Here is an 8,365-nt window from a genome sequence, read left to right on the forward strand (position 1 = left end):
AAGTTGCGAGGTATTGTTTCTGTTTGCGAACTACTGAGCGTTATATCTATTGTGTATTTCTGTGAATGACCTGTACTTTTCGTTTCTCCAACTCTGCCTTTTGCTCTGCCCTCTGGATTGTTTGCCCTGGATCTCTGATTACTGTTTTTGACCTTTTTGCTTGTTTTTTAACCACCCCTTCTGCCTACCCCTTTTGGATTGTCACACGAGTGATATGTTTGTTTGTTTGTATCTGCTGTGTCTTCTGGATTTGAACCCTGCCTGTTTTTCGACTACGAACTTGGACTATGATTTCACTAGTAAAGCCTCCTTTTTGTTCTTTATCCGCAAGCGTCTGAATTCTATTGAATCGTTACAACGGCCAGTTGTTTTAATTTTGTTACAGTCACTGGTGTTACAATCAGTGGTGTTACAGTAATTAGTCTTATGGTCAGTGGTATTACAGTCATCAGTGTTACATTCAGTAATGTTACATTCAGTGGTATTACAGTCAGTGGTGTTACAATCATTAGTGTTACAGTCAGTGGTATTAAGTCATCAGCGTTATGGTCAGTAATGTTACAGTCAGTGATGGTACTGTCAGTTGTGTTATGGTCAGAGGTGTTATAGTCAGTGGTGTGATGGTCAGTGATGTTACGCTCAGTGGTGTCATGGTCAGTGGTGTTACAGTCATTATTGTCATGGTCAGGTGTGTTACAGTCGGCACTGTTACAGTCATTAGTGTTACAGTCAGTGGTGTTACAGTCAATAATGTTACTGTCAGAGGTGTTACGGTCTGTGTAGTTTAGGTAGTATAACAGTCAGTGGTGTTACAGTCATTAGTATTACAGTCAGTGGTGTTAGTCATTAATGTCATGGTCAGACATGTTACAGTCAGCACTTTTACAGTCATTAGTGTTACAGTCAGTGGTGTTACAGTCAATAATGTTGCTGTTAGAGGTGTTATGGTCTGTGTAGTTTAGGTGGTATAACTGTCAGTGGTGTTACAGTCATTAGTGTTACAGTCAGTGGTGTCACGTCAGTGGTAGTACAACTTTTCTCATGCTGCTTAAAATAACAGACTGTTTTACACTTGTTTTGTATCAACATTCGTACTCTGTTTTTTCTGATTTTATCAGAAACATGTACCATTTTCTTAAGTGAAAAGAATTTAACACTAGCTCTGCATGGAACAAACTTTAATATGACACATTTCTGCATATTTTATTGCACAAATTCTATTTATTTGCTGAATTTAACATATTGGAAAAAACTAAAACATAAAATGTAGGGTGTGCATAAGTTTGGGCACCCTTTCAGTTTCTCTTACTAGTGTCATTCTTAAAGGTATGATAGCTTATTTGACTTATTAAGCCTTAATCCAAGTCAGGTGTAGACAATTCCAGAGTTTAAAACCGCTCAGGCTGTTGTACTTACACGCAGCAGCCATCAGCTCATCAAGCGGCTGATTGAGAATCTAAAACTCTTACAAAGCAAGAGAAGACTAGAAAGATGTCTTTCTGCTTGCAGTTGTCACTGTCTGAAATGTCATTGAGAAATGGAAGCTGAAGAGAGCTGTTAAGGTCAAGACAAGATCTAGAAGGAAATTTCAAAAATCTACTCATAGACTGAGCAGGTGTGCAAAGCAAAACCCCCACATCACTGCTGTGGGCCTACAGGAAGATATGGGTTGCATGGTATAGTAATGCAACAGACCACTGTGTGGTGTTGTTGGACGGATATCCTCTATATGGAATGGTCATCTAAAGGTAACCTTAACTGTGATCTCATCTCAAAAGAATTGTTCTGTAACAGTGTGTGAAAAATGACTGAAAGCAATGAGAATGTGAATTTTGCGAAAGGACAATGAAGGTAAATTTGACACCAGTGTTGTTAATTGTGTTTTAGCAGTTGAGAAAACCCTTTTGTCATCCTATTCGTAGTGCTTATTGTAGGCTATTACATCAAAATACACACTAACTTGGTGGGACGTTTTGTTATAATGTCTTTGTTATATAGTATATATGTGGTATATATGTAAATATTTTGGTCAAATGAGCTGTTTAGTTGGTTTTCTAAATGAAAATAAGTGAACACATCCTCTACACACATAAACAGTGTGGTTCTTCAAGCGTTCTTTAGTAAAGAATATTTAGAATTCTTTACTCTTTACTAAAGAACCCTTGAAGAACCACCTGTGTACATTCCTAATTACGACACTCGTAAAAATAATGCTTCCAAAGGTTATTTAGTAAAGAAATTATTCAAAGCTTATTTAGTAAAGAAAATACTTCTATATAGAACCAGGAACACTTTAAGAACCCTTCGCATGATTAAAGCGTTCTTTGCATCGTGAAACAGGTTGATGAAGAATGTGTTTTAAAGGCTTCTATATAAAACCAAAAAGGCCTCTTCTATTGTTACAGGCTTGACATCGTAACAGTAGCAGAACCCTTTCTGGTCCTATATAGAACCCTTTTCAAAAAGATTCTATATAGAACCATCCACAGCACATTCTCCATCAATCTGAAGAACGATTTCACGATGCAAAGAACCCTTTAATCATGCAAAGGGTTCTTTCAATGTTCAAGGTTCTATACAGAAGCACTTTCTTTACTAAAGAACCCTTGGAAGCATTATTTTTATGAGTGTAGTAATTAGGAATGTACACTCTTAAAAAGGTAAAAAAAGTAAATGGTTCTTCAAGGGTTCTTTAGTAAGTCCCATTTTATATTGTATGTTTGTTTCCAATATGTAAACCTCAGCAAATAAATAGGAATTGTGCACTAAAATATAATGTGTTGTATGCTTCCTAACAAGTCTGCTTGTTTGTTCCAGTTGCCATTCTGTGCCATGGATACCGAGACAGGGAATTCTCTGTTGGGAATATGGGATTTATATGGGATCAACATTAGGCGCAGCTGCTGCTACAGTAGTACATTTAGTTCAGCTCTGGAAGAATTGAATGAAACACTTTCCCTTATAATGTAACGTGATAATCTCATCTGTAATTAGCTCAGTATACAGCACTGTGCCAAAGTGTGAAACCTTCCTTCATACAATTTACAGTTAAAACTGTCTTCTGAGGAGATTAGATACAAGATACTGCCTTCGCATATGGAAGGAGAAAGTCAAAGAAAAAATAAGAGAAAAAGCAGGAGTTTCCAAAACTGGAGTTCAAAAACTGATTAAAAGCTACAGAGAAAATGTTACTCCTAACAACCACCTGGAAGACCTGGTAGACACCGAAACTGCCCCCCGTCAGATAAACAGCACTTTCAGCTTTCATCTCTGAGAGAGAGGAGAAAATCAAGCTGCTTCAGATCTGAAAACATCCACAGGTGTTTCTGTCCATCCTTCCACTGTGAGAAGACAACTCAGCGCTGTGGGTCTGAAAGGATGTGTAGCTGATCAAGAAGAACTTCACTGAGAAAAGGAGACGGACACATCAAACAAAGAAGCTGAACGATGGACTGACCACCCCAGAGTCCAGACCTCAACACCACTGAATGTGTTTGATTACTTCAGAAAACGATCAACCAGCTTCTAAGACTGAACTTTGGAGGTGTGTCTGCAGATTCTTTGAGGAACTGAAAGTGAGTCTCCTGAAGAGAATGGAAGCTGGAATGAAGGGAAAGAGAGACTCACTGACACTGAAACAGCTGAGATTAGATGTAGTTGTTGAGGCTTCTGTTAAATATATGCTTTCAGTTTTCCATTATATGGGCCCTTTAAACTCTATTCACATAGACTGGCAGTTTAAGCTCCTCCCTGACTGACTCACAGCAAAAGCGGCCTCATTCAAGAACAGTTCTCTTTTAATTGTACTTTTTGCTCTGTATTTATCAACTACAGAGCCCCTTTTGTAATAAGGAGTGGCTTCTCATATTTTTTGGCCTCAATATAGTAATTCAGAACTTCAAAATGGTAATTTGTGGCCTCAGTACATTCTCAGAAATAAAGGTAGTAAACTGTCTCTGGGGCAGTGCCCCTCCTGTCACTGGGGTGGTTCCCTCAAGGGTCCATCTCAGTACCTTTAGTCAGGGAACATAACTGAACCATAATCCACTGAAATGATATGTTCTAAGCTGTACTGACTCCACACACCCCGTCTCGTCTCCAGGCTTTATTTTACTGTTCTGTTTTAAAACATTCGTTATGAAAAGGTACAAATACGAACTTTTCACCTGGAAAAACTTATTTAAGGTTCACAATCAGACCTTAAAACCACTGTTGTACCTTTGAGGGAGCATTTACAGTGTTTGTACCTTGATGAATGTAAAATGTACCTGAACAGAACCTTTATTTCTAAAAGTGTACAGTAAATTGCAAAAACACAAAATATGAACAAAATATATATTAAATTTAGTGGATGAGGCTTCCGTGTCATTTTCTGTTAAATGTATGTTCTCTGCTTTTTTTGATGCTGAAAAATAATTAACTTGGCTGTTTTGAGTGGAAATGAAATTCATTAAATTAAAACTGAAAGGTGGAATTAAACGTATTTGTGTCCGTTGAAACTCCTTCAGTTTCAACGGACACAAGTCTGTAGTTAGGATGACTAACAGTAAATATCCTAAAGCAAAATACTAATATGTAAACAATTTCTTTACAACTCCATTTACAAAAAAGTTGGGATGCTGTAAAAAGTGTAGACAAAAACATAATGCAATAATGTGCAAATCATTTACACTGCAAAAAATGATAGTGAGTGTAAACACCTTAAATGTAGTCAATATATCCAATATGTCTCATTATGAGACTGTTGGAAGAATATTATGAGATTATTTAACTTATTTCTAGACATTTTTACTTGTTTTTAAGCAGTTTTATCTTATAAAAGTGTCTTATTTCATTGTCAGATCATGTGACTTGTTTTAATCATTATTTCTTGAAATGAGCAAAATTATCTTCATTATTTCTATAAACAAGTAAACTAATCTGTCAATGGAATAAGACACTTTCACCAGATAAAATCACTTAAAACAAGTAAAAATGTACAGAAACAGGTGGAATAATCTTGTAATATTCTTACAACAGCCTCATAATGAGAGATATTAGATTTATTGACTACATTTAAGAAGTTTTCAATTGATAAGATATGATTTTTTGCAGTATAAACCCTATATTTAATTGAAAATAGTACAAAAACAACATATGTTGAAACTGAGAAATTTTATTGCTTTTTGAAAAATATATGCCCATTTTCCTGTATGCCACTATATTCGAATAAATACAGGATTTAAATGATTTGCACATCATGTTATTCTGATTTTTTTACATTTTTGAAAACAGGATTGTATGTTTATTTATTTATCAGTGTTTGTAAACAGCACAGTCAGTACCCTTCAGATATAGTCTCATGATCTGATGGGAAACGTCCTCCCAGCTCCTGAGGCATCTAACAGGAACTGTGCTGAAGTATATTTAGGTCCACCATAAAGTTGATGCTTCCACCAAGCGTAGCTTTGAATATTTATAAGCTTTGCTTGCGTTCAGAAATATCCAAAGGGTCCCAGATCAGATTACAAGACGTTTAAAAGTAGAAAGCAGCGACAGCAACGACCACACAAGTGCGTATCAGCTGTGTTTAAAGGGGCCTCTACACTGTATATGCTGTTACAGCATGTTTAACTCATTAAATAACCAGCAGGGTCCAGACTTGCAGTAATCAGAGAGATTCAGAGTGGTTTGGTGTGAAATGGTTCAGATCTCTTTACAGTGGTGGTGATAGAAACCAGGAGTTGCCATGACTACAACACAAATATAGCCGTTTTATTTACTATCCAAAACCACCAGTGAACCTACACGAGTCCTCTGAGTTTATATGGAATGTTGATGGTGGGAAAATAGTGGAAAGTCTGGAAAAAGGTTCCTATTTAGAGGTGGACGTCTGGTTCCTATCACCACCACTGTGAACAATTCTAACACGGTAAGTTTCTCTAGAACAGCATTTCACACCAAACCACTCTGAATCACTCTGTTTACATCCTAATCCTCTATTGCTCAGTGTTGCCATATGACAACAATTACTTTATCTCAATTTTACTAAAAAGCAGTGATATAAGATCTGTGTTCTCCTATTTAATTGTTGAAAAAGGGTCTTTTACTTTAAAAGGAAAAACACTTCATATTATAAATTATATTTACTTCTTAATTCTTATTATGATATTGTTATTACCGTACATTGCAAATACCAATTGAAATCGTATTAATTTCTAATATTGGTACATTTTGGGTTGTACATTTCCCCAAGTATAAGTTGGATTTGTTTGGTCTTGTTTTCAGGTAAAGGGTTTTTTTAGAGAAAAAAATTTAGATTTTATGGTGCTAGACTTTATCATGCTAAGGTATGGCTGCACATTGTTGCCATATGGCAACAACCTACTAAATACTCCACTTTAAAAAATTAAATAACAATAACACATTAAAACATTTTTATCATGTGTAAGTAATAATTCATGCAATAGAGGGTTAATCTTTTAATTATGGGGTAATTTTGACAAAAGGGGTGGACTTCCCCTTTTAAGAATAAGTCAGTAAGTTTACATTGTTTTTCATATGCTGAATGTTAAAGGGGAATTCCACCAAATTTTTTTAGATTTTCTGCATAATTTAATCACTGGGATGTAAAGTCATTCAGAGTGGTTAGGTGTGAATGTGATCTCCCTCCTACAGGCTGTGAAGCCTGCCATTTGTAATTCGGCACATTTTGAATTTAAACTACATTTTGATGACCATGTAATCAGTCTATCATATCAAATTAATATCATATATTTATTAGAAAATATATAAGATCTATAACAATGTATATGTAAAATATATAAGATGCAATTTGGTAATCTGTTATAACCGGGAACTATACACCGATCAGGCATAACATTATGACCACCTCCTTGTTTCTACGCTCATTGTCCATTTTATCAGCTCCACTTACTATATAGGTGCACTTTGTAGTTCTACAGTTACAGACTGTAGTCCATCTGTTTCTCTGATACTTTGTTAGCCCCCTTTTACCCTGTTCTTCAGTGGTCAGGACCCCCATGGACCCTCACAGAACAGGTACTATTTGGGTGGTGGATCATTCTCAGCACTGCAGTAACACTGACGTGGTGTTGGTGTGTTAGTGTGTGTTGTGCTGGTCTGAGTGGATCAGACACAGCAGTGCTGCTGGAGTTTTTAAACACTGTGTCCACTCACTGTCCACTCTATTAGACACTCCTACCTTGTCGGTCCACCTTGTAGATAAAGTAAAATCAGAGACGATAGCTCATCTGCTGCTGCACAGTTTGTGTTGGTCATCCTCTAGTCCTTCATCAGTTGTCACAGGACGCTGCCCACAGGACACTGTTGGCTGGATATCTTTGGTTGGTGGACTATTCTCAGTCCAGCAGTGACACTGAGGTGTTTAAAAACTTGAATACTTGTGTGCTGATGTTTGTGATCAGTCTGACAACAGAAACCTGAACCGGCGTGAGAGAAACGCTTTAGTCAGAGGATTATTTGTACCAATTACTCACACTAATAAAGTCACTCCATCACAGCTGTTTAATTTAGTTCACTCTAAAAGTCAAAACCACAATGGTGGTTTAAATAAAAATGAATAATAAAAATGAATGTGTAAACTTTGTAATATATAAGAAATCTTATGTTATATTTTTAGGGCTTTTGAACTCGTTATATGACTTTATCATGCATGTTAATGACGTCAGTGAGAGCAAAATGCTTCAGTCAGCCAATGAGCTGCCCCGCTCACCAGTCAATCAGCAATCAGTAGCAGCAATGTTAACCAATAATGTTGACCAATCAGTGCACAGTAGCAGTTATGCTGACCAATCAACACTCAAAAGCAGTAATGCTGACCAATCCGCACTCAGTAGCAGTAATGCTGACCAATCAGCACTCAGTAGCAGTAACACCAACCAATCAGCACTCAGTAGCAGTAATGCTAAACAATCAGTACTCAGTAGCAGTAATGCTAACCAATCAGCACTCAGTGGCAGCAACGCTAACAAATCAGCACTTATTAGCAGTAATGTTAACCAGTCAGCACTCAGTAGCAGTAATACTAACCAATCAGCACACAGTAGCAGTAAAGCTAACCAATCAGCACTCAGTAGCAGTGATGCTAACCAGTCAGCACTCAGTAGCAGTAATGCCAACCAATCAGCACGCAGTAGCAGTTATGCCAACCAATCAGCACTCAGTAGCAGTAATCCAAACCAGTCAGCACTCAGTAGCAGTAATGTTAGCATCCCACTGCACTAAAACTGTTTGATGTAGAAAAGGAAGTATACATATAGGTTTTCTTTGTTGTTTTAGTGAAATAAACCCTTCTAATTTTTAAAATTAAAGCAAAGTCCTGGCCAAATGGTGAGGAACTATT

Source organism: Colossoma macropomum, unplaced genomic scaffold (assembly GCF_904425465.1).
Source record: "Colossoma macropomum unplaced genomic scaffold, Colossoma_macropomum, whole genome shotgun sequence".
Classification (NCBI taxonomy): Eukaryota; Metazoa; Chordata; class Actinopteri; order Characiformes; family Serrasalmidae; genus Colossoma; species Colossoma macropomum.